Source organism: Balaenoptera physalus (assembly GCF_965194825.1).
Source record: "Balaenoptera physalus genome assembly, contig: HAP1_SCAFFOLD_1641, whole genome shotgun sequence".
Lineage (NCBI taxonomy): Eukaryota > Metazoa > Chordata > Mammalia > Artiodactyla > Balaenopteridae > Balaenoptera > Balaenoptera physalus.
Window position 1 is genome coordinate 84,244 of NW_028125158.1, and position 27,093 is coordinate 111,336.

Consider the following 27,093-nt stretch of genomic DNA (forward strand, 5'->3'; position numbering starts at 1 on the left):
AGCAGAATATTCCTAATTATCAATCTTTCTCTTGAGTCATATACTTCTTGTAATTTCAAGGAAGAGAAACTCAAATGTAAAGTGTTACAATAGCCAAGCATACCAGCACTGTTACCTAACCATTCAGCAATTTTCTCTGCCAAGTCACTCTGAACCTTAGACTACTGAGAATGTCTTTTTAATTAATTTTTAAGGTTCTCCTCTTTTGAGTTAAAAAATGGTCACAATTTTATAAGTAAAATTAAAGAAAAAACACAACATAGACCATCTGAGATATTTCCATTAGGCATTATATATATATAAATATATACATATATATATAATTTTAATATATATACATATATAAATACACTGGGATAAATCTCCATCTTCTGTGTCAGTCGGACATAGGTCCATTTTCTTAGGAATAGGGAACTCCTTTCACAATGGAAGTGAGGAAATTGGCTGGACCATCCTTCTTGAATATAATTCCATGAAGCCACCATTGAAGGTTGTCTGGATCTTGGTTCCTTCTAGCAATCTACTACTCCAACAGTGTGTAGTTCATCAAATTCAGGTCTTTCTGAAGCCAGGCTAGAAATACAAAGTGAGGTGGACGATTAAGGTAACTGACCAACAAGGAGGAGGAAGAGGAGCAAAACAATTTCCCAATTTCATTTTTTCCCATATTCTCTGTGCTTTACAAGGGAAAAAATATTTGGGTCTGAGTTCCTTTCATTCTTAGCCATTGTTGGTTCAAAGTCTGAGAAAAAAAAAAGGTAAAAACGAAACTATGGAGTCCAGAATTTCGTTAGCTCTCTTGCATGCAATAACACAACTTAAAAGGCCTTCCAAAAAGAAGGGGTAAACTTCTAAAAATATAGCCCAATCTTTTCAATCTAAACAAGTAAACACTAAAAATATATTTTAGAAATCCAGCAAACACACTAACCACAGTCAAAGCAAAGGAAGGCTTATGGCTTACCAAATGACAGTGGCTGTCTACAAGAGAGAGAAAGAGAATACTCCAAAATTCTATCTGACCTGGCAGAGCTCAGCACAGCTACTATTCTTCTTTCCTAAAATCAAGGCATAAAGAAATTGAATAAAACTTGCCAGAATGTCACCCACTGCATCCAAAAGCAGGTTAAAGAAGGGAGTGTCCAGAAATCAGGATGAAGTAAACTACTTAGAGAAGCCCCTTCTCCTATCAGTGGACCACCAGGGTAATAAAATGATAATAGGCCTATTTGTCATCTTGTTTTTATAATTTATACATTTAAATTTCAGTTAACATTTAAAAAATATCCAATCAGAATGACAGGCCTTTCCAGAAGTATCAGTTTTTTTAATCCTCACCCTTTTACAAATGTGAAAACTGAGGCTCAGTATAGCTGTCAAGGAATTTTCCTAAATCATTGAAGCTGTAAATTTGGGACCTAAGTCTAAATCAGTTTCTCATTTTATCTTGGCTAACTTCTTAAAATTCTGTTTAGGGACATGGGGAGGGGGAAGGGTAAGCTGGGACGAAGTGAGAGAGTGGCATGGACATATATACACTACCAAATGTAAAATAGATAGCTAGTGGGAAGCAGCCAAATAGCACAGGGAGATCAGCTCGGGGCTTTGTGACCACCTAGAGGGGTGGGATAGGGAGGGTGGGAGGGAGACGCAAAAAGGAGGGGATATGGGGATATATATATACGTACGGCTGAGGCACTGTTATACAGCAGAGACTAACACAACATTGTAAAGCAATTATACTCCAATAAAGATGTTAAAAATATATATATGAAAGCTATACTATAAAATAGATACAGTGATAATATATCTGAGAGGTGGAATTATGGCTGCTCTTTAATCTATTTTTGGATTATTTGATTACATGATTTCTCTATAAAGAATATGAATCCCTTGTGTAATAAAAGTTACTCAAAACCCAAAAAAACAAAACAAAACAATTCTGTTTAGGAAAAGAGGATAGAATGAAGGTTTGAGCATAGAAATCATCTAGAAATCACTGAAGATACTGGGCCTGTAGTGCAGTTTCATTTGTAGTGGGTTTGGCTTACATTCTTTTTTTTTAATTTATTATTTATTTATTATTTTTATTTTTGGCTGTGTTGGGTCTTTGTTTCTGTGTGAGGGCTTTCTCCAGTTGCAGCGAATGGGGGCCACTCTTCATCGCGGTGCGCGGGCCTCTCAGTATCGCGGCCTCTCTTGTTGCGGAGCAGAGGCTCCAGACGCTCAGGCTCAGTAGTTGTGGCTCACGGGCCCAGTTGCTCCGCGGCATGTGGGATCTTCCCAGACCAGGGCTCGAACCCATGTCCCCTGCATTGGCAGGCAGATTCTCAACCACTGCGCCACCAGGGAAGCCCTGGCTTACATTCTTATATTTCGTTTTATTTCTATACAACTATCAAAGAAGGAGAAAGAAGTTGGGTAATATTTGCATTTGCAACTAATTAAAGCAGAATTGCTTTTAGCTTTAACAAAAAGATCGTTTTGTGATCTCAGATTAACATCTTTATTCTTAAATGGAGCCTAAATAACATTTATTGGCTAAGATTATTTGCAATAAACAAGACTGTTTACTGTTTACCATCTAGCAGATGACTATTTGTAAGTCTCACTGAGTATCTTAAAAGCTTATACTGAGCTCTCATTTTACCAGAGTGAATTTAAATTAACTTCAGCAGCCAGAATTAATGAAACCGGGTAAATGATGCAAAGATATTCCACAGGGTATTCTGTTTTAATTAGAGATAGAAAATGTGAGTCATTAGAGGTTTTTTAAAATGTTGCATTCTATTACTTTCTCATATTTTAAATCTAGGAATATAGATGAAAACTAAAACATGTTAGCCACCTTAGTTCAGTTTTTAATGTATATCAGCTCTGAATTTATATTGAGTGAATAGTAAAGAGTCTGAATGAAGGACATAATCTGGAGGCATTCAGGTACAAGTAATAAACTTTATTAGAAGTCGAGTATCTGTTAATTAGCAGGCAGCTATATAACTTAACTATAAAGCCACTACAATTCAAACATTGTACCATTACTACATGAATGAACACATATACAAATTAAACAGAAAAGAATATCCACAAATAGTTCTAAGTATGTCTGGGAAGTTTGATTGTGATAAAGTCAAGGTATAATCTTTAAAATTGATGCCTAGAAAACTACACACCCATTGAAAACTACAGTCTCTACCTCATACTACATACCAAAATAAATTACACCAGTTGCACATGTAAGAAGCTTGCAAGTTGCCACTTTAGCCTAACAAGATGTGTCTTTTACAAATGTTTTCTCCCACTCTGTGGCTTTTCTTTTCATTATCTTGATAGTGATTTTCACAGAGCAGAAATTTTCTATTTTAATGAAGTCTAGCTTATCAATTCTTTCTTTCATGGATTGTGCCTTTGGTGTTATATTTTAAAAGTCACTGCCATACCCAAGGTCATCTAGGTTTTCTCCTATGTTATCTTCTGGAAGTTTTACAGTTTTGTGTTTTACATTTAGGTCTGTGGTTCATTTTGAGTTAATTTTTATGAAGGATATAAAGTCTGTGTCTAGATTTTTTTTTTTTTTTTTTTTTTTTTTACTATGGACATCCAGTTGTTTCCGCACTATTTGATGAAAAGACTATCTTTGCTCCTTTGTATTGCCTTTGTTCTTTTGCCAAAGATCGGTTGACTGTATTTATGTGGGTCTATTTTGGGGCTCTTTATTCTGTTCCATTGATCTATTTGTTCTTTCACCAGTACCACCCTGTCTTGATTACTGCACCTTCATAATAAGTCTTCAAGCTGGGTAGTGTCATTCCTTCAACTTTGTCCTTCTTCAGTGAGGTGACAGCTATTCTGGGTCTCTTGCCTCTTCATATGGACTTTAGAATCAGTTTGCCAATATCCATAAAATAACTTGCTGGGATTTTGATTGGGATCGCACTGAGTTTCTATACATTAAGTCAGAAAGAACTGACATTTTGATAATACCGAGTCTTCCTATTCATGAACATGCAGTATCTCTCCATTTATTTAGTTATTCTTTGACTTCATTCATCATGGTTTTGTAGTTTTCCTCCTATAGAGGTTGTACTTATTTTATTAGATTTATACTGAAGTATTACATTTTTGGCAGTGCTAATGTAAATAGTGTGGGTTTTTTCTTTTAACCTATTCCACTTGTTCATTATTGGTATATAGGAAAGTAATTGCCTTTTGTACATTAACCTTGGATCCTGCAACCTTGCTATAATCACTTATTAGCTACAGGAGTTTTGGGTCAACTCTTTAAGATTTTCTACATAGATGATCATGTCATCTGTGAACAAAGACAGCTTTATGTCTTCCTTCTCAATCTGTACACTTTTATTTCCTTTTCTTGCCTTATTGCATTAGCAAGGACTTGCAGCACAATATTGAAAAGTTATAATAAAGGAGGACATCCTTGCCTTGTGCTTAATCTTAGTGGGAAAGCACTGAGTTTCTCTCCAGTAAGTATGATGTTAGCTATTGGTTTTTTGTAGATCGTATTTATCACGTTAAGAAAGTCCCTCTCTATTCCTAGTTTACTGAGAGTTTTTCTCATGACTGCATGCTGGATTTTGTCAAATGCTTCTTCTGCATGTATTTATATGGTTTTTTTTTTTCCTTTTTTGTCTTGGATGGATATTAATTAATTTTCAAGTGTTGAACCAGCCTTACATACCTGACACAAATCCCGTTTGGTCATGGTATGTAATTGTTTTTATACTTTTTTGCCTTCAATTTGCTAACATTTTGTTGAGAATCTCTGACACAATTTTTATCACATTTCTACTCTAAAAGGTTTGGGAGTCTAACGAATTTAAGCTATTAATTAGTCTTATCAAACTGTGCTTTTTATTCAAAGATACACCATAGCAGAACCCTGAGGGAATGGATGGTGAATGGTAAGGCCCGAATTTACACTTCTTTTATTCTTTATACCCTGAACCCGTCTCTCACCAAGTGTTTACGGCTGATGTTTATTTTTTTGGAAATTAGACATAGCTCACTCCATTCATTCATTCAACAGATTCTACAGCAGAAGGGAGGCTTCTAAGGAGGTAGTGTGTATTAGTGGGGCTGCAGGTTATTACAGGGAATCCAAGCAAGGCCTCATAATGGAGATGGTGATATTTGAGAAAAGACCTAAAAAAGTGAGTGGATGAGTACTGTAGATAGTAAAGAGAACAGCAATTCAGGTAAAGGGAACAGCAAGTGAAAATGTCTGCCTACTATACTTGTTGAACATCAAGGACTAAAGAGTATAAGGTGTTTGGAAAAGAGTGAGCAAGGAGTAGAGGTAGAGGAGATGAGATCAAATATATAATGTGGAGGGTAATCATGTAGCAACTTTCCAGCATTTTAAGAACTTCAGCTTCAACTATGATGAAGGGGAAGACACTGAAGTCACATAATTCTTCTGACTTAGATTCTCAAAGGGTTCTCTGGCCACTGTGTTAAGGACACATTTCAGAGGGATAATAATTAAGATGACAGACAACGAAATCTTAATCCTGAGTGGTAATAGTGGAAAAATCGAGAAACGGTCAAATTCTGGTTCTATCTCAAAGATAGGGCCGACATATTTTGCTTCTGTATTGGATGTGAAAGGAGAGAGAAAGGAAAAAGTCAAAGATGAATCACATTTTGTAACTGAGCACCAGGAAGAATGGAGCTGCCCTTTTCTGTTTTGGAAAGTCTACAGGAAAAGCATGAGTGACTATGTGTGTATTTGATTGCAAGGTATATTAAGTTTGGGATGTCTATTAAATGACAAAACAGAGATATTCTGTTACTAAGCAGTCTTGTTAGGTGGACCCAGTCCGTAAAGGACAACCATCAACCTACCTAATCTGCTCAATTTGAAGACCCATAAAGGACTTTGGGGCATTAGTGTAAAGAGGGCTTCCTTTTGCGTTTGTGTGTATGTGTGTTATTTGCTTTGACACTGTGGTTAGGCTAAAGTAGCACTCTTCTGGGCTTTCATCTTTGGCAACTTTTTTCTCACCAAGAAGCTTTTTTATTGGGTTGACGCCAAATGAGTATTTGCCTGATTCTTCATGTCCTGATTCTTTAACTATTTTCCTAGTTTGGACAGCCACAAATTTGGTTAGTATTTGTTAATTTCACCCTTCAATGTGGACACACTTGAAGCCAAGTGAATTCCCACCACACTGATGGTAGACTCCATCTAAGCATGCTCAAAAGAGCACAGAAGGTTGTCCACGGGGAGGGTACTATCAGAGGCTGATTGACAGTATCTGTGTTGTAGACCAACTTAAGGGCAAACACATACGGTTCTTACGCTTTCCTGCTCCTGATAATAGGCAATGGCAGGCTCTGGATCACAATGTTTGAACCCAGCAGGAATAGTTTTGCACTCTATGTGGCATGACTATGATAAGGGGTCTATATCTTATCTAGCATGTATCTTCTTTTTTATGCTACACAAATACAAGGCTGTCACTTTCTGAGACAATAAACTTTCTCTGGCTGTGACAGATTCAAAGCAGATGCCAAGTTAGAAACATTTCTGAATTAGGTGATTTGGGTTCCCTGACCAGGTTAAAAAAACAAAACAAAACTGTTTTTCTTCTTGGTTTCACATTTAAACAATATGAGTTAGTCTAAACTATATGACCAAAAAATAGAACTACTAAAATAACAGGCCCTTATCATTATTATTTTGATATAATAAATAATAGAGGGATATTGTTTTACTAATAATTATCAGCATTTAGTAATGACAAGCCAAACATTAAGCCTTTAGGAAATTTGTGAACTCCTTCATGTCTCACAATAACTGTCAGATTGGTACCAGTATTTATCACCATTGATGAAGAAACTCAGTTTCAGAGGAAGACACTGAGGCACAGAGAGGGTAAATGTAACTTGTCCATAATTGCCCGAGCTGCTATGCTAGTCTGCTTCATCAACCACTATCACCACTATCACATTTCTTTAATTGGACTTTAGATTCAGATAAACAATTTTTCCTGGTTGCAAGGAAATCATTTAACAAGCCCAGATTGCAAAGCTTGAAATGCAAGTCTGAGCCCAAATCTGAGAACCCTAAACCATGTGATCACTAAAAATACTGAGTATCAATTCTGAGCCTTCTAGTATGAGTTTGCATTTAAAATAACAGGTCCAATTAGGAATAAGTGTACAAATGGCATTCTAGGAGGGACTATATCCAACAGGTGTTTTAAATTCCTTTAGTGGCAATGAAAAAGTATGAAGGCATTTCCTGCAATACTAAATGAGCTGATTTCCTTTTGGTGGGTAAACACTGAACTTTGTATACAAAACTTAACCTGAAAGTATTTTCTAAGTATCCTGCTATTACTCTACTCAAAGTTAGCCTTGTTATCTCCTTTAACAAACAAGAATGGTAAGACACAGTCTCAGTCAGTATAGTACGGATAAATCATTTGCAGTCTTGGGGAAACTTGTACCTTAACGAGTGTCTTCTATTTGGGGAAGACAGGAATTCACAATTGCCATTCTCTATGCATATTATTGCCATATAAACTAACTCCAGCAAAAGAAAGCTATAGTTAGGTAGATCCTTTCATAAAGTGATGCAGTCACTCAGGAATACTTTATAACCTAAACCGACTGGACAGTCGGTAACCAATGAATTATCCTAATGCTGATTCATCTGAGAGGTCCTTTATTCCAATGACTTTCACTGCTATCCTTCTCTTTTCCTTTTGGGATTAAGAACTATGCATAAAGTCTTACTTACTCTAAGGTGCACCTTGTACCTCTCCTGTCATACAACTCGTCACTTTCCCCATCATATGGCACCAAATGCCAAAAAGAAATCTGAGCACTCTGCGGTCATGGCACAGGTATTTCTAAAGAGATGAACACCTGTTCAAAAATCACTAATCCGAGAATAAATATATGGGGAAATGAACTGGGGACATGAATGGAATCAACTGAAACTGTGAGAGGCCAGCAGGGCAGATATGTGTGCCTGTATGTGCCTTAAAGAATAATGTTCTCTATGAGAAAAAATGCTTTATTGCCCCAAACTTTAATCCAATTAATATCTGGGAATATATTTCAAGACCACTTGTATATATGTGTATGTACATAATGTTAGCATTGTATATTATTTGTGTTATGTTCTCCCTTCTATTCATGGGAACATGTTGCCTTTAAAGTTTAACCTTTCTTGTTGATTTTGCACATGGATGAAGGTTCACACAGTAAGATAAGTTCAAGGATTTCTTTCTCCAATATCATTGATATGAATTCCTATTACTTAATTTCTTTATGATAGATTTTCAGATGACAGTCCAAGATAGTTCTGCCAATGGAAATCACAGGACTACCAAATATGGAAAAGACTTTGGAACACTTACAGTGTGTTTTCATGGTCTGCATCAGAATTCTACAGAAGGCTTTTGGTTGAATTGGCAGTGAAATGAGAATGGAAAGTTAGTGTATCAGTTACTTTTCAGTGTGGTATTTTTTCTTTCCTACTATTCTACTATGTATTAGAAATTATGTAAAAATCAGGAGAAGAGAAATGGTTAAGAAAAAATATGATCTGTCATGTTAAAGACATTCGGCACTTACCTAGACTCACAGGTAACATGAGAGAACATGAGAGCTGGCTTGTGAGAACTAACCTTGTTCCAATTCCCTCACTGTCTTTATGAAAAGCTTTGAGGCTCAAAGAAGGAAGTGACCCTGCCAGAAGCATACCATGAATCAGTGATGAAAGGGAGACTCCTTGGCTTCTGTAGAGCCATGCCTCTGTGCACAAGGTATTAAAGAAGCATTAATTAAATGCCCCTTTACCTAACAACGTGGAGCTTAATCATAAGGTTTGGGCTTCTTGTCTCTTCTTTTGCTTTCTATTTTACATCCTTGGGGGCCTTAATTTTTAGTTGCTCTCTTGAACTGGATTTACAAGACATTTATTTTCACTAGCCCTTATTGTTTTGGATTGTAGGTTGAATTTTTACGAAGTTGGGGAAGGATACTGAACTGCCAAAAGTTAACAGATTATTGGCAAAGAGATAAAAATAATTATAATGCCAATTTCCCTGGGTATTCCCCGTGTACTTTAGGGGTAAAAATAGTATTTGTAAAGTGATTTCAAAATGTGCAAATATTACCTGTGGGACATAACCTACTGGTTAAGAGCACTAACTCTGAAATTAATTTGCCTGGATCTTTTTTCCCCAGCTCCACCACTTATTAGTGGTGGGACTTCAGGAGTGTTACTTCTTTGTGTTTCGCTTCCTCTTTGAAAAACAAGGGCTTAATAACCTCACCCATTTTACAGAGCTGTGGCGTAGAGTTAATACAGGTAGAGTGCTTAGGAATCCATGCCACTCTTAAGGCTTTTAAAATCAATCTTACTATTTTTGTTACTACTATTATTATTTTGTTAGCTGTCCTTGAAAAAGTTTGCCAGCAGTACTCACGCTTTTCTTTTTGTTGTATATTCTCTACATCCCACTTAAGCGTTCTACCAAACACGAAAAGGCTCTTTTCAGATATTTTACACCTTTTTACTTGTTTGTCACAGCAAAAGTAAAAGGAGTGTGGCTCCCCTTGATCGAACAAACCAGAACTTTGGTTTTCTCCCATTCATACACGTTGGTGAACAGATGTGAAAAAACGACTCCATGGGGCTTTCAGTCTGGAGCCAAACATCCAGGCTCTGTGTAACTCGACACTATTATGCACACATATTGTTCCCTTAGGACCCAAAAGAATCTCAACTAAGCCCATCATTATTTCAGGAATATGAAGAATGCTTTTTGTGAAGTAGCTGAACATAACAGAAATACAAGAAAAGGCAGAGGTGTTTCGTATCACAACTTTTTGAGAAATGCTCAGAGCTCTAAGATGTAGCTGACAATTCCCCCATCAGCTAATGTTTTCAAAATTACCATAAATTTCACCATAAATACATTTTTTCAGCAATGGCAATAACACGGTGACTATATCGCTCAATTCCTCACAGTGTCAGCATTAAATGCATTAAAAGGGTAAGTTAAAATATCTGTCTGATTGCTTCTGACATAACCCCGAGATCTCTTTTATTTCTGTACTCCATCAATTATAATGTGGAACATTAACACAAATTATTTCTAAACACTAACAAGCAATGTAGCAACAAGTGGCAGACAATCAAGGGGAATTTTGCCATAGCACGGTGCTTATTTTGTTACAAGCAGGGATGCAAACCCAAAGGATGTAATTTAGAGGAAACTCTGTCCTGTCTATTCTCTAGGAACTAGAACAAGGAGACTGAGAGAAGATGATTCTGGGTAAATCAAACCGTTTTCTCCTATACAGCTGAATAATAGGGAGCAAACTCCCATGGAAGGTTGTGTCCTGCTTGGAAGAAAGCTAGGAGGTTGCCCTGGCTAGGGTCTTTCATATACAGTTATTCAAGCTCAGACTTGATCATCTGTCAGGGATGCTACAGTAGGGAGAGTTTTGCCATAGCTGTGAGACTCAGCAAGATCACTTCCAACTCTAAAACCTACAGTTTTAATTTAATCACCAACACCAGCCATCATTAAGAGCGACCTCAAATAACTCCAAATCTGTTGATCTACTCACATATTCTTTACACAGTCAACAGGCCTCGAGTGATTACTACATGCCAGACACAGTTCGAAGACACAGAATAAGGGATAAGAAAGGTAACAACCTCTGTCACTGTGGGGCTTGAGTTCCTTGGGAAGAAGTTCATTTAAATACAAAGAGACACCAAAGATAATATTTGTCTTGATTATTATTCTGTGAAAGAAGTAAGGTAATCTGATAAATTGGGACTGAGTTAGGCTAGTAGGACAATCAAGGAAAAAATATCTTTAAGAGATGAGTGCCAAAGAATAGAAAGGAATCATTTATGGACAATTTTTCTGGAAATAATATTTCCAAAACAGCAAATACAAAGGCCCTGAGGCAAGATGAAGCTTAACTACAATCAAGGAACAAAGAGAAGCTAAAAGGTTAGGTCAGGAGATAACCACACAAATTTACACCAGCTGGTCCCTAACTTCAAGTCTACGTGGATATATTCTTGAGGTGAGTTAGACATATATATCAACCGAAAAACAAAAAAAAGTTGACTCCAAAATTACCCTGGCAATTCTGAGTGAGACTCTTTACAAAGGCACAACCATATTAAAGATCACAGCCATCACTCTCCAAACTCCACTCTGGCCATCACTTGCAGGCATTTAACGGGGGTGTTTAATATCCTCTCTAAAATATTGGGCAGGAAGAACAAACATCCTAGCACGTCTGCACCGTGCACCTAGTGTCTCACAATTGAAAAGTAGCTGGAGCTCACCCTGCTGATGGCTTTTCCCGGTTTTTTTACCTTTTATTAAGAGTCCCATCTCTTTTAAGAACTGGGATATATTTTTTGAGGGAATTCAACTATAGGAAAATTCAACTGACAGAGATCATACTGTACTTGACTTTTCTGTTCTTTGTTACATTTATTTGTTGAGACAAGCGTCTGTTCTTAGCCTTTTTGTAATGGCACTGTTAAATAGAACGGACACACAGTACACTGCACATACTTAAAGAACACAATTTAAGTTCTGAAATATGCATATACCCATGGAACTGCCAACACAATCAAGAAAAGGAACATATCCATCACTTGCAAGTGTTTTTATGCCTCATTCATAAAGCCCCTTTTTTCCCCCACATTCCACCCCTCCACATCCCCAAGTGACCACTGATATGCTTTCTGTCGTTAGAGATGTGTTTGCAGTTTTCTAGAAATTTATATAAATGGATTCACACAGTGAGGACTCTTTCATCTGGCTTCTTTCACTCAGTGTAACTATTTTGAGAGTCACTCATATTTTTGTGGGCATCAATAGCTGATCACTTTGTCTTGCTGAGTAGTGTCTCACTGGATGAGTATAGCACAGTACGTTTATTCACTCGCCTGTCGATGGGTGCTCGAGGTCGTTACAGTTCTGTCTATTAAAAATAAACATGCTACGATGATCCACGTACAAGTCTTTGTATGAACATATGCTTTCTTTTTCTTGCATAAATATCTAGGTGCAGAAAGGCTGGATCATATGGTAGGTGTATGTTCAACTTATAAAGAAACAGCCAAACTGTTGACTGAAGTGACTGTACCATTTTCCTTCCCACTAGCAGTGCAAAAGACTTCCAGTTCCTACACTGCCTCACCAGTACTTGGTGTGCTTGGACTTTTCTAATTTTAGCCATTCAATAGGTGTGTAGTGGCATCTCCTGGGGCTTTCATTTTCATTTAGATAATAATTCATTACATTGAGCAACTTCATGTACTTATTTGCATCCGTACACCTCCTTGGCAGGATCTCTTTTTTTTTTTTTTTTTAAAGATTTATTTATTTAATTGATTGATTGGTTGCTATGTTGGGTCTTCGTTTCTGTGCTAGGGCTTTCTCTAGTTGCGGCAAGCGGGGGCCACTCTTCATCGCGGTGCGCGGGCCTCTCAGTATCGCGGCCTCTCCTGTTGCGGAGCACAGGCTCCAGACGCGCAGGCTCAGCAGTTGTGGCTCACGGGCCCGGTCGCTCCGCGGCATGTGGGATCTTCCCAGACCAGGGCTCGAACCCGTGTCCCCCGCATCCGCAGGCAGACTCCCAACCACTGCGCCACCAGGGAGGCCCGGCAGGATCTCTTTTTAAATATTTTTACCCATATTGTTAATTTAAAAAAATTTTTCTGATTACTGAGTTTTGAGAGTTCTATACGTGTTAGAGACACAAGTCTTTTCAGGTATATAATTTGTAAATATTTTCTTCCAACCTGTGGCTTTTCTTTTATTAATAATGGCTTCCAAAGATGAAACCCAATTTATCACTTTTTTTCATTTATGGATCTTGTTTTTGGTGTCATCTCTAGGAAATCTTTGCTTAACCCAAGGTCAAAAAGATTTTGTCCAAGTTTTAGAGATTTATGTTTTGATCTACATTTAGCTAATTCTTTATATGGTGTGAAGTAGGGTTCAAAGGTCATACTTTTGCATATGGCTATCTAGGCACAATATCCGTGTGCTATATGCTTCCAGCACCATTTGTCAAGAAGACTATCCTTTCTCCTCAAAGTTGGCTTTGCAGCTCTGTTGAAAAATCAATTGTCCTTATATGTGTGGATATGTTTCTGGGATCTACATTCTATTTGACTGATGTATTATATCTGACTCTTGGTTATAATATATTCTTTCACTGATGTCTTTTCACTTGCTCATGTAAATAGTCTCCCAGTAATATAGCCTTACCACTTGACTGGACATACCTAGGTATACCTGAAATGCGTTTGATAAATCGATGGATCTTGCACTCAAACTAGGGTTACTTTCCAAAAACACTTAAAACGTTGAGGTGTAAAAACGATGTATTCTACAGCCTTCCTGCCTCAACCAAGTGTATGTTAACACATCCCCATGAGCTATTTTGCATGTGTATGGGGCTGTAGAGTCTGGGGAGTATGAGAGTGGTATGTGCTGTCTATCCCAAAAGATCATCATACGAGGCAAAGGAAACATTAAGGAAATAGATAGGAATAGTCAACTGCCAAATGTTAAAATATTTCTCATGCGTTTTTAATATTTACATTGAGATAAATAAGCAAATTATTATAAAATAAAATACAAAACTTTAGAGAATATTTCAAAATGCTCTTTTTTGTCAGATGCAACAAGATACTAGGAATAAATAGAGGAATTTTCTGGAACCAGCTTGTCTTTCCTTTTTTTATCACCATCGAGTGATGGGGTTGTATTTTATTCAGTGTATTGTACATGTGGGTGTGAATAAGATGGAACTTGTCTCGAAAAGAGAAATGAGCAAAGAATATATGTTGTCAACTTGTCTAAAACATTTTTTCATGTTCTGACTCATTTTTCTTTGTATTGGCATTTCAAGGGATTTCGTTTTTTAATTTGACTATTAAAAAACCTTGATAACTTCAGTGAAATCCCGTGAAGATAATATAAACAACTGGAATGGAAAATGAAAAGATGATAATAGCAACCGGCACTGTGATATTTCTTGTCAGTGTTCTTTACTATTTAGAATAGTAACAAATCCCATATTCATTTGACTTTTTGAACTTTGGCCTTTACTTTGGTGCAAGAAGTTCCTTTCACTTTGCTTATTGTCTGTTTGCAATGAAAAACAATTAATGACCATACTTTGATATGATCATCTTAGAGTTGTATAGAGGGAGGATAGTTATGCAACTATTTATATATCTATGGGCTCAAGGAAGTTTAAAGGCTTGATATTTGAATCCCGTGGAATGTAGCCTCCTTTCCCACAGGGAAATGAACATATACATGTACTTAATGTAGTTTAAAATAAAGCAACACCTGTTCGTAGAGGCACCTTCTATTCGAGGCATGTTTAGGTAGAGGGAAGGGGAACAAGAGCTATAAAACATAATTCTTGTCTATAAGGAGTTTACAGTTTAGGGGGGTTGAGGGCACTCAATGACTCAACGGGGATGAGCCTGATGCAGCTGGCTACAAGGTCACCCTTGGATAAACTCTGCTTTAGGAAAGACCAGCCTACTCTTATTCTGTTAAACTCTTTAATGTGGTGTCCAATAAACCTGAATATCAAGCTCAATGTTTGCAGAATATGAAATCAACATATACGCATCACTTGCATTTCTGCACATTAGCAATGAACAATCCGAAAAAGAAAGTAGGAGAACAATTCCATTTACAATAGCATCAAAAAGAATAAAATACTTAGGAACAAGCTTAACCAAAGACATGAAAGACTTGTACACTGAAACCTACAGTGTTACTGAAAGAAATTAAGGAAGACATAGATAAATGGAAAGACAGCTCATGTTCATGAACTATTGTTAAAATGTCCATATTACACAAAGCTATGTACAGATTTAATGCAATGCCTATCAAAATCCCCTATTTTTGCAGAAATAGAAGAAACGACTCCAAAATTGATATGGAACCACAAAGGACCCTCAATAACCAAAGCAAACTTGAAGACCTCACACTTTCTTTTGAAATGAAGTTTTCTTGTTATTGTGGGTTAAAAATTCAAAGTCCTAAATGTCCATAAATTATCCTCCTAAATTTACATTTTGGTTCATTCTCACTGACAGGGCTTTCAGTGCCTGAGTGGCATTGAGGGCTCCTTCAATATCTCTAGCTTGGACTTCTGTCACTGACATGGTGTGGGCATCTCAGAGCCTTGACTCTTTTACCAGTTGATCAAGTCCCGCATGAACCATGCTCAGAAGGGCCCCACGCTTGCTTGCTTTCATGCTCTGCTATTGCTGTCTTGAAATTCTTAATGATTTTATCTTTGAACTTACGTTTTGTAAGTAAAATTTATGGGACAATAAAATATACGCATGAGCAGAGGAGACATGTGCAATATGTGTGTCTGCCACCATTCCTGCTGCCCCATTCACATCTAGTTTTCACCCTGCTTATGGTGTGCTTTCCATGACATGCTTATTTGGTACCCATTTGGAGTCTTACTGAGTTCCACCAGAATTTTGTGCTACTGGTCACATCCAAGACTAAGTGAAGGTGTTAACAGCTCCGGGAGGCCATGCTTTCCATCTGAATCTGAACTTACTTCTAACACAGAAAGAAAGCAGTTGTTTTTTAAGAAACAAGAATGTCCAAGGAATCTTATCATATCCTTTCTTACTCGTGTTACTTCCCAATATTAGCCAAACACTTCTGCTGAAAAAGATGAAAAAGAGAACAGAGAACAACCCATAGAACCCTTTTAGGGCTCACCCTAATCTAGTATGATGTCATCTTATCTCGATTCTAGCTGAAAAAAGAATTTACTTGGGCACATTCACAGGTTCCAGGTGAACATGAATTTGGGGAGGACACTATGCACCCCAGTGCAAATACTTTCAACAACACTTTTTCTTTGCAGTTTGAACAAGAGGCACTGTAGTTTCATTTTGCACTGGAGCCCACACATTATGTCACTTTTTACTGTTAGAGCCCATGTTGGAAAAAGGGGCTTCATGAGACAGCCAAGTGAGTCTGTCAACTGAATTCTAGAATTATCCAGACTTACACACTTTGTTGCAGCAAGTTGGTTCCAGGCAAACCCATGTGAAAGGGGTGTGTCCACAGTGGAGCAGAGAACTTTTGTCTCTCTATCACCAGACTCACTCCCAAGATGAAGGAAAGAAGAGCTTAGCAAAGCATGGCCAGTTATTCTTCCTAACTTTGCCAGTCAAGTAGGTCACCTCACCCAGCCAGTGTCAGTGAATAGAAGAGCAGGGACGTTAAAAGTTATACTAAACAAATTCCCTTCACATGGAGGTACCATTAGGAACGAGAAGGGAAATTGTCACTAATGCTTTCCTGGTTTTTTCAATCTCTTAACCCACTCAACTATGCCTTTAAGCCTGTAATTAAGGGAATATCGCTCTCCCTTCAGGAAAAAGAATAGACCTTTATCAGGACAGTCCTGCTCACACTTTTATGGGGCTACTCATTTGAGTGGCCTCCGGGAACTGCTGGTGGACGACTTAGAGTTTCATCCCAGAAGTCTCTGATATGGGTGAGAAATTGCATTAATTTAAATTAACTCCAGGGCTACTCATATCCAATGATCAGAAGCAACTTTTTGTTCTACCAGCCATCCACAGCACAGCTAACCACAGAAAGTTGATGAGGTTAAATGACACACTAAGGTTAAATACATAAAAGCATCCAGTAATACAATTCAGAAATCATAGAAATGTTGCAAATTTGAAAGTACACCTTTGCCAGTATCAAATTCTTCACAGAGAAATTAAAAGGGCACACATTAAACGCTCTTATGAATTAAGGTCCCAAAGTATTAAAGCCCAATTTTGAAATCAAGTGTCCTTGTTACTGTGGGTTAAAAATCCAAAGTCCTAAATGTCCATAAACAATCCTCCCAAATGTACATTTGGTTCATTCTCAGTGACAGGGCTTTAACTGCCTGAATGGGACTGAGGGCTCCTTCAGTATCTGTAGCTTGGACTTCTGTCACTGACACGGGTGTGGGTCTCTTAGGGCCTTGGCTGTTTTATCAGTTTATCAAGTCTCTCATGAACCATGCTTTTAAAGAGTCTAAAGAGTTCCTAAGATACAATTTGATTTTACAGCACTATCCCCAAAATTTAAAAACAATCTCAAAAGCAAGCCAATCCCCTACTCCTAGAAGAGTGAAACTAGGCACATTTTTGTTCCCAGAATCCAGTACAGAATTCGACCAAAGAACATAGCAGAAACTCAATGGCATTTGAGAGAAAGATAAAGTCTCTTTCGTTTTAGCCTCACTAGGATGTCCATTAGTCTATGCCATTTATTTGAAATTTCTGACCTGCCAACTTAGAACCAGGAGGAATCTTTTAGCCTGACGTTGATTTGTCACTATGAATTTGCCATGTGCAGTGCACAGCCCTGAGCATCTGTCACACGTGGACTCTTGAGTTATCCTTCCTCCTTGATGACCTTGTGGTTCACACTGCAGTACTGAACTGATTATGGCTTCTGTCGAGTGACATTACACCTCCAGTGCTGATGCATAGATTTGACAGTCCTATGCCGCCATGGCCATTTTCACTGCCTCCTGCTATGGAACTGCGTAGACCAAAGGGCTTTAAGAGAACATTTCTTTCTCCAACATAATTGACAAATCCAGTGTCAGCTTGGGTCCACATGTAAAGGGAGTCACTTGAGCCTACGGTAGACCATATGTGTCAATGCCGACAAGTTCTACAAAACAGGTTTTCCTTACAATTGAGTCTTTGTCTCGGTCAAGCCTGCTTGGGAAAAACTGTACCTGAAGAGTAAGGCAAGGTGGACGGCTGCCTGAGACTTTCCTGCCCTGTAAACTCCTGCACACTCTCAAGTCAAGTGCCAGGTAAAGGTCTCTGTAAACTAAAGACCCTCCAGGTGCCTTATTCATTCCGCTCCAGGTATTGCTCAGTCACCTGCCACTCCCTAACGCCCCTTTCCTTTATGTCAGACTTTTACTTAAGTGGCTCTAAAGAAACAGCCACTCTCCCACGCCATAAGCTGCAGCCATCAGCCAAAATCAAAGTATCTTACGGCTGGTATAGTGGGTTGGATGGTGGCCCCCAAAAGGATATACCCATGTCCTAATCCTTGACTGTTACCTCGTTTGAAAAAAAAGGTTTTGCAAATGTCATTAAGGATCTTGAGATGGGATTTCCATCCTATATTATCTGGATGGGTCCTAAATAGAATGACAATTATCCTTATTATACAAGAAGGGCAGAGGGACATTTGAGACAGACAAAAGAGAAGATACAGACACAGAAAGGGGGTGATGTGACGACAGAGACAAAAACTGAGTGATGTGGCCTCAAGCCAAGGAAGCTGGCAACCACCAGAAGCTGAAAGAGGCAGGGATAGAATCTCCCCTAGAGCATCTGTAGGGAGAGCAGCCTTGCTGACACCTTGATGTCACACTTCCGGCCTCTACAACTGTGAGATAGTAAATTTCTATTGTGTTAAGCCTCCAAGTTTATTAGTCTCCCAGCAAGCACGGAGGACACTTATACAGCATGCATTAAACCTTTTCTAGGCTTCAGCAGTTTACTGCACAAACCTAAATATTTTCAAACAGTCAAAGGTCTCAACTTCCCACCATACATTAAAGACCAAGACACTAGACTACCTTCCTTGGCAGTACCAAAATATTTTCCACATGGACATTTTCCTCTCCAAAATGTCTGCTCCTTTCTTTTTATTTCTCAGTGTTCCCAGGTAATGCACCAAATGTTAGGGTCTTTTCATTACCTTCCAGCAAGTACAATGCCTTAATTCCATTTGGTTTGGAATAAATTAGGAAATAAGAGAAAAGAGAAGAGATGGAGGGCCGAATATTCCTGTTACTGTGGATAACTCTAGCTTGAGAATCCAGTTTGAACTCAATGATCACATAACGGAACCCCAGAATTGGGCAGATTTACTAACTCGTAATACACAGAATGAGAGAAACAGTAGACACTCACTCACACTCTCAAGGGAGAGAACAGAATTAGTCAAGGCAAGCATGCTCACTTAATTCTTTTCAAGCTTTCTATATAAGTCACTTGATCACCCTGGGGCAGAGTCAGTAAAGAAGCAGGGCTGAAATGACCCTAAGAGCTCTCTTGACGGGACTGAAACACCAGGAGCAGGAAAGGAACATTCCCTCACTCCCCACCACCACACCCCCAGCAGTAAAAAATGATCATCCACATTGACAATGTAAAAGAAATCAGAAACTACGCTAACTCTGATTCACTCTCAGTATACCAACAGCTAATCAGGAGCCTTGTACAAAAGCATCTTGATTAGTTGCTAATAAAACTCTTTAGAAGCAGACCCCTCCACATGCCTCAAAGGGAAGATGCAGACCTGTATGCTTCAGGATTTTCTCACCAAAACCCCACACAATTTCTTTACTATTCCAGCCAAGTATGGCCTAGCCATACTCTTATCCCTGTTTTTCTTGGTTTAGTAATAAAGAAACATAGATGGAAATAGAGAAGAGATATCAGGTAGAAAGATATAAAATAGTGGGGAAAATAATATAAGTAAAGTCAAGTACCACCACCATTTACTAGAAGTGAACTTTGAGCACCAACATTAATATTTTTTCCTGTTATATCTGTAAAGTGATAATAAGTAATATGTACATAACAATTTTCAATTTAATCAAATCTCATTTTTATAACTAACTACTTCACAACAAGTAACATGCTAAGGCAGCATCAATAGATGAAAAAAGGTAGTCCCTGGCCCCAAGGAATGTCGCCCAGGAGAACACAGAGATATGTAAAAAATACAATCACAATACAGTGTAGCGAGTGCAACAGTCAGGCGTGCAGAAGTGCAAGGGTAGCAAAAAGGAGCGTGTGATCACAACACTAAAAAGAAGAGTGCACAAAAGACATAATATGTAAATTGAGTTTTGAAAAATGAAGTGGGTTTCCCAGGTGCCCCATAGGGAGAAAGGAATTCTCGGAGGAGGGAAAAGCATAAATGAAGACAGTGAATTGTTCACATAATCCAGAAGTGAAGTAGGCAATGGCAGGAGAAATGATTGGACACAGGCGTCATGAATACTTGCATGTCTGCGTTTTAGCAAGTCCATTCTAAAGGAAACTTTGAGGATCAACTCGGGGGTGGGGGGCCGCGGGGGGACAGAACTAGTCATTCCTGCAAGAAACAGTGTACAGTTGTGCAAAACACTGGAACCAGTTTCTACCAACCCACCAAAAAAAACGACTTCAAAGGCAACGTGGTTATCACAGGAAGGGCTTGTTTTTGTGTTTTTTTCAGTTCATTAGGCCTCACTTAAAATTCTGATTCCACAATGCACTTGCTTTGGGATCTTGAACAACACTCATAACCTCTGCAAGTTTCAGTATAGTAAGTTTATGTGATTACCTTCATCTGTAATATCCCTGTGTTGCAATCTTAATTAATTAAGATTAATTCATCTTAACCTTAATCTCAAGTTCAGGTCAAAGACTAGTTCCTCTGTGACTTCTCCTCTGAACTGATTCAAAAGCCTTCTCTCCTGTCCTCATTTGGCTTCTCTTCTCTTATGGAATCTCATAAGAACGTCTACGACCTCTTTGGGTTTTTGTTGTTGTCGTTGTCTGTTTGTTTTTTAATTGAAGTATAGCTGATTTACAATGTCGTGCCAGTTTCAGGTGTACAGCACAGTGATTCCGTTTTCAGATTCTTTTCCCTTGTAAGTTATTACAAAATATTGAGTATAGTTCCCTGTGCCATAGAGGAGATCCTCGTTGTATCTATTCTATGCCTTCTTGACCGTAGCACTTGTTGTCTGTATCATTTTTATGTCTGTTGTGGCTTTGTGACTGAACAGGAAAATTTTCTATTTGTTCATGTCCTGGCCTTTCCTTAAAAATGTGTTCATTTATCTATTTCATATTTATTGACTACATCTTAGACACCGTGTTAGCTGCTTGCTCTAGATGTTAGTAAAATATAGACCTTCCCGCTCAAAGGGTCACAGTATTTGTGGGAAAACAAAAAAGTGAACAACCTATGTCTCAAATAGCTTTGTACTTCCCGAAGAGAACACACCTCATAGGTACAATAAATATATGTATTATACATAAATGTATAAATAGTTAATGGCATTAAAAACTTGAGATAACTGCTTTTCTATTCTGAGGAAATGATGATTATATTTCACCAGGAGCTCAATACCACTCTGAGAATGAGGGCTTAACCCCCATCCTTACTCACTGCATCGCTTTCTTACATGAAAATAGACAAGTCTCTACATACTCTCTATAAAAAGGCTTATCTGGCATGAATTTCAGGTAGCAAGAAGAAAAATTCAAGAGGTTCAGAGAAGCATCCAGAAGCTCAGATGATTGTCTGGCACTAATACAACTTGCTTGACAGAGCTGTAAATCTCACAAAATTAGATGATCTTTTAAGAATTTCAAAACCTCCTGCTATTAATTGGAAATCCTAGAAGAACAGCTTCTTTTAAACTATGCTGATAATATGCTTTACAGCTTAATATTCAGAAGCCTATGTTTTGGCTAAGTGAGCGTCAGGAAAGAAGGAAACTTGTGGTTTAGCTCCATTTACTCCGGAACCTCTGGTCAAAACATCTGCTTCTGTGCTCAGCCATCTTATCATCTGTACAATGGAGGCAACTCTAAGAAAACATAGTTACAGAGATGTTGCACAGCTTCATGTGTCATTGTCTTCATTTGTTTCAGAAAACCAATCACATCTAAGCTACGACTGAAAGAGTGCAATGTTATTTGGGGTCATCTAGTGCAGCTCTGTCAAAGTAAAGAAAAGGAAAGGGGCCTAGAATAACTATAATTTTCCCAAGAGGACACAATTATTTTATGGTAAATCTGGGTCAAGAACCCTGATCTCTTTGATGCCATTCCATTGTTCTTTCGTTGGGTTCTGAACAACCCAGAGAAAGAAAGAGAAATAAAATTCCTATGTGCTGGGTCACTGGTACAGGACGTGGCAAGATTGGAATTGGAGAACTACATATTAACAGGTATCTGGGAAATTCTTCAAACTAATTGAGATATATACCAGGTACATAAAAAACAGTATGTGTTCTCAAGATGATTCTGTGGAATGAACAGAACTGGTAACTGAAGGTGTGTGTGTGCTGCAGTTCCAAACAGGATGGGTGAATTCTTGTTTTCTGGCACCTTGAAGACTCCACCCCAACATACATATTAAAATAAAATTAACATTTCAACTGGGTCATATTTAATTCTGCATGCTCCTGTAAGTCAGCAAAATATTCCATATACCATTTAAGTTGTCACTCACTTTTTAACTTGATTTTTAATTTCTAAAGGTCTTTCCAAACACAAAACAGAGGTTGGAAAATGGTATATGGGAAGCTGCAGAGATGAAATAAGCTTATTTCATTTGGCATAAAGATGAATACCCAAACAACTTCTTCATAGCTGAAAGTGTCCAAATCTGCTATCTTCATTTTGTAGTCAAGGCTTCCGGAAAAATATGCTAACGGATTCCTAATTACCCAAATGCCCCATATCTGTTTCAGTAAGTATCATTATATATTATGGAAATTTTTCTCAGTGACAGAGAAAGACATCCTGGCTGAACATCCCCCTGCCCATGACACAGAGATGATGGTCTCAAGCTATCTTGAAGGCGCTGGAGCCTACTTTATCCGTTACTAATATTAACGGAGGACAAAACTTAATATTCTGTTTGCTCTGTATTTGTTAAATCACTTCTTCCCTTCATTAAAATGGATGGCCCATAATTGAGTCTGTAGTGTGTGTATCATTGGAAACTGAACAAATTTTTGTTGGTTTTATTAATGTCATAGGTTTCTAGGGAGGGTCTACTCAATAACTAAGTCTAGTTTCTCAGTTACCAATAAATTATGATGTAACTTTGAGTAATTAAGCTCATCATAAAGGAAGGATACTGATAGTTGCTACCACCCCTTCACTGAGGGGCTCTTGCAAAGCACTAAATAAAGTAACAGAGGTGTATATGCATGCATATATTTTCAATGATATTTGTACACACTTAAAAAGAACTCTACAGAATGCATTATAAAACTCTTGATGCTGTGTGTCCCTAGTTCCCAGCTCTCTCATTAAAACTACTTAAATGAACAAAATCGTATCTCTTAGGATAGCTATCAGAGTACTCCAAATACTACTTCTTGCAGTACCCTGTCCCAACCATTTGCCTTCCTCTTCCCATTAGTCCTTAATTCAGAAACCCCAGAGATTTGTTCATTAATTTATGAACATATTTCTTCATTCAGCCAAGAAAATTGATTGATCCCTTACCAAATTTCAGGCACCCTTCTTCAGTATGTTTTATAGGCATGTTCAGGAAACACAGCAGTGATCAACACAGATGAATATAGCCTCTCTCGAGCTGAGGGGAGAGACAAAAGTAAAGAAGCAAATATAAAATCATAAGTTTAAATATGTAAATAAAAATTAAATAAATGGGTAGAATAACTAGTATATCAAGTAAGTGCTGGAGAAAAACAGCAAGCAGGGAAGGGAGATGGAGATTGTTAGCTGGTAGGAGGAGGCTGCGATCTGAAAGTAAGTGATCAATGAGGGCTTTCTGGGGAAGATAAAATTTCAGAGGGAACTTAAGGTTGTGAGAGGGAGCAAGGTGCATATCTGGGAAGTGAATAGTACAAGCATAGGGAACAGTCAGATGGAAGGGCAATGAGGCAAGAGTGGGTTTGGAGTATCCAAGGAGCAGAAAGGATGTCAGTGTGTGGAAAACAGAGGGAGCAAAGTGGAGAGGAGAAGGAAACAGTCAGAGAGGAAACAGAGGCCCAGATTTCTAGGGCTGTGGAGGCACTTTGAGGACTTTGCTTTTCCTGTGAAGAAGCCATTGAAGATACTTGGGTGACATGATCTGACCTGTTTTAATAGGATCTCTCTGGATGCCATGTTGATTAGAGACTGTAGGAGAATAAGGACAAGCCCCAGCAGACCAACAGTTGATTCAAAGAAGTGATTTACTCAAAAATGCGCCTCCTCCTCAGTGAGGACGCAGAGCCGGGATCGGCAAATACTGGCCACAAATCAAATCAGGCGCTCAGCCTGGATCTGTGTGACTGTGAGCTAATAATGGTTCTCACGTTTCGAAAGGTTGTTGAAGAAAAAAGGGGAGGAGAAGCTACAGAAACTGTATATGGTCCACAAAGCCTAAGACATTTAAAATCCAGAAAATGCTTTCCAACACCTGATGGAAGGCATCTGGCTGGTAGGAGGTCCTCAGCAAAATTTGGAAGAGGAATACATGAGCCAATTAGTTCCTGAAAACATTGTAAAGTGATAGGTGTCAAGAAACATTTATGCCTTCACCCTTAACCTTCACAAATGATGCCATTTCCATTCAGCTATTGAAAAATATATTCTGGATTTCAAAACAATAAACCAGAAGGCATTTTCTCACATAAGCAAGGTCATAAACAACTGTCAGCTAAAGTTGAAATAGCAACAAATCAAATAATAACAAAAAGCATTTTTATAGATTTTTAAACCTTATAAAGCATTTTCATGTTCATTATCTAATTTAATCCTCAAATCAACTCCATGAGATAGTTATTATTTTCCCATTAGAAATGACCACATATTAAATCCTTAGTGATTGCTCAAGAAAAGCTGAAATCTTGGGTGTTACATCTATTAATGCCAGGGTTGGGTGTTTTCCCATGGGAACACTGGATGCTAAAATCAACAGGGATTTTCAGCGCAAGATGGCAGACTAGGAAACCTTTACTTTCTATTCCTCCTGAAACCATGTTTAAATAAAACTGTAGAAATACCAAAATTAAGCAACCAATAAAAGCCAAGACATTGTGGAAGTCATCAACCACAGAAAGATTTCAACACATTTTGAGAAGGCAAACAATGAAATGGAGGAGCCATGAATAAAATAATTAAGAAAAGACTACCCTAAGTAGGGTCTGCACAAAGCCAGTCAGCTTTTGCTGAGCTCTGGTTATAGTCAAGGGCAGAGGAAAGAAGAGGGGCTGAAAACAAGGAGACAAAAATCATTTTAGGAACAAAAGTTCATTTAATGAGCTCCAGGGAACACTCAGCCTGCTGCCATACAAACTCATGAATTACAATGGATTGCCGGTAAGCAAGACAAGAAAACAGGGAACAAACAAAACAAACAAAAATCAGGACATTGTTTCTTACTGAACTCTTCTCAAATGAGATCAAGGAATTATGGTTCAATGCCACAGCTGTAAATCATTTCTGCTCCTGGAGAGGTTAGAAAGGGCTTATAATATTTACCCCTTTTTTTCAGACAGAATTTAGGTCTGAGCAAAACCTTTTGTGTCCTCAAACCTCAAAGTTTCTTGGGGATGTAAGTCCAAATTAGCTGTCACATATCATAAAAAGAATCTCATGGGCAGAGGGTCAAACTAATTTTGGAATATATGAATTATGCCCAGTGTTATTTTCAATAGATTTTAAACTAAAATATATAAATAAATTTTTACTGATCTATATGACTCTGGGTTCTGAAACTTCTACATGTCACATGCGTGATACAGAACACACAATGTCAGCCCCAGGAGAGAGAAAACACTCCAATGAAGCAAGCCAAAGAAACAAGTTTCAAACAAGGTAAAGTGATGTGTAGACCAGGATTTTTCAATTCTTTCCTGTCATGCTGAAGCTTCCAGCTCCTGAATAACAACACATGTTTCCCTTGCCCTAGACACCCAAGAGTATGTCTCCTCTCTTGGGCATAAGAATCGCTAGAGTTACATATGTGTAGTAAACAGTGGACCCAGCTGGCATACTCACAATGACCAAATTGTGTTGATCGTACTTTAAACCAATACGTCGCTCCACGATGAAGTTGCAATAAATGATATATTTGCTTTCCAGACATGAATGAGATGCCTTACTGGATATACTCCAGGAAGGCCAGAGAAACTGGAATAACTTACTGGTGAATTTCTTTCCGGATAGCCCATGATTTATCTAGAATATAAGCTTTACATATCTGGATCCTTCAAACTAGACCAAAGGGAAAATCTGGGCTGCAAGCCTCAATTAGAAATGTGGGGCGCTGCTATGCTGACAGCTGGTGCTCCCTGACCTGTATCTTCCGAGACTAGAACCCAGTGTGGTGGATGAGCAATTCATGCGTTGAACAAAAGAAGACCTCCTACAGGGCAGTGTATATGTTCATCACACGTATGGCACTTAGGGCTAAGTACCATAAGGGCCACAAGAAAAAAAAAAAAAAAGTAACACATGAAGCATATATGATAAGGAGGCGCCACAGTCCAGAGCACGAGCTCTGGAATCACACAGGCTTGCTTTGAATCCCGGCTAAGCCGCTACCATCTGTATACCCTGAAGAACAGTCGAAGGTTTAAATGTTGTTTTACCAAATTTCGAAAAAGAAGTGAAGAAAGAACCTATCTGTCAGGAAGGGACATCGTGGGGTGCAGCACCCAGTCGGGTCAGGGCTCTGCATCCCCTGCTCAGAAACCTTCGCCACCTGGCTCATGGTGATGCTGGCAGCTGAGCAGCCCTGGAGAAGGTGCTCCCGTCATCAGGCCTCGCAGAGAAGCTGGGGAGGTCCCTGGAGGAGGCGGGCCACAGCCTGGCAAGCTCTGGGTGCCTCCTGCACTCAGCTCTGAACAGGCTCTGGCCCCTGGGCCCCTTGTGGGGGAAGGGCTGGCCGATACATACACAGGGCTGAGGGGCCTGCAGAGCCGGTGCCCAGGCAGGGTGAGCTCTGCAGGAGAAGGCTTCCACAGTCCCCAACAGTCTCCGCATGGTGGCCCATCCGGTGCCAAACACCTGTCACCCACAGCGAGAAGTCCCAGCCACTAGAAAGTCCAGAAGGGGTGGGGCTCTGGGGCCCCGCCCTTTGCCCTCGGGCCGGGCTTTCTCCACGGGCTGGGCTTGCATGCGCCCCCCGCCCCACCCCCTGCCCCGCCCACCCTTTCTCTGTGACGAGTACAATGGACATGTCACAAGCGCCAGGCTGAGCCATCCAG

At 38.8% G+C, this 27,093-nt stretch overlaps 1 long non-coding RNA gene across 1 annotated transcript; it reads right to left on the reverse strand.

Annotated features, from left to right (window-relative positions):
- On the reverse strand, positions 1-25,191 carry LOC309654010. Its single transcript, XR_014259716.1, has 3 exons — positions 23,378-25,191; positions 965-1,058; positions 1-573 (listed from the first exon to the last, which is right to left on the reverse strand). It is a non-coding gene; the product is annotated as an uncharacterized lncRNA (long non-coding RNA).
- Positions 25,192-27,093: the final 1,902 nt, after the last annotated feature.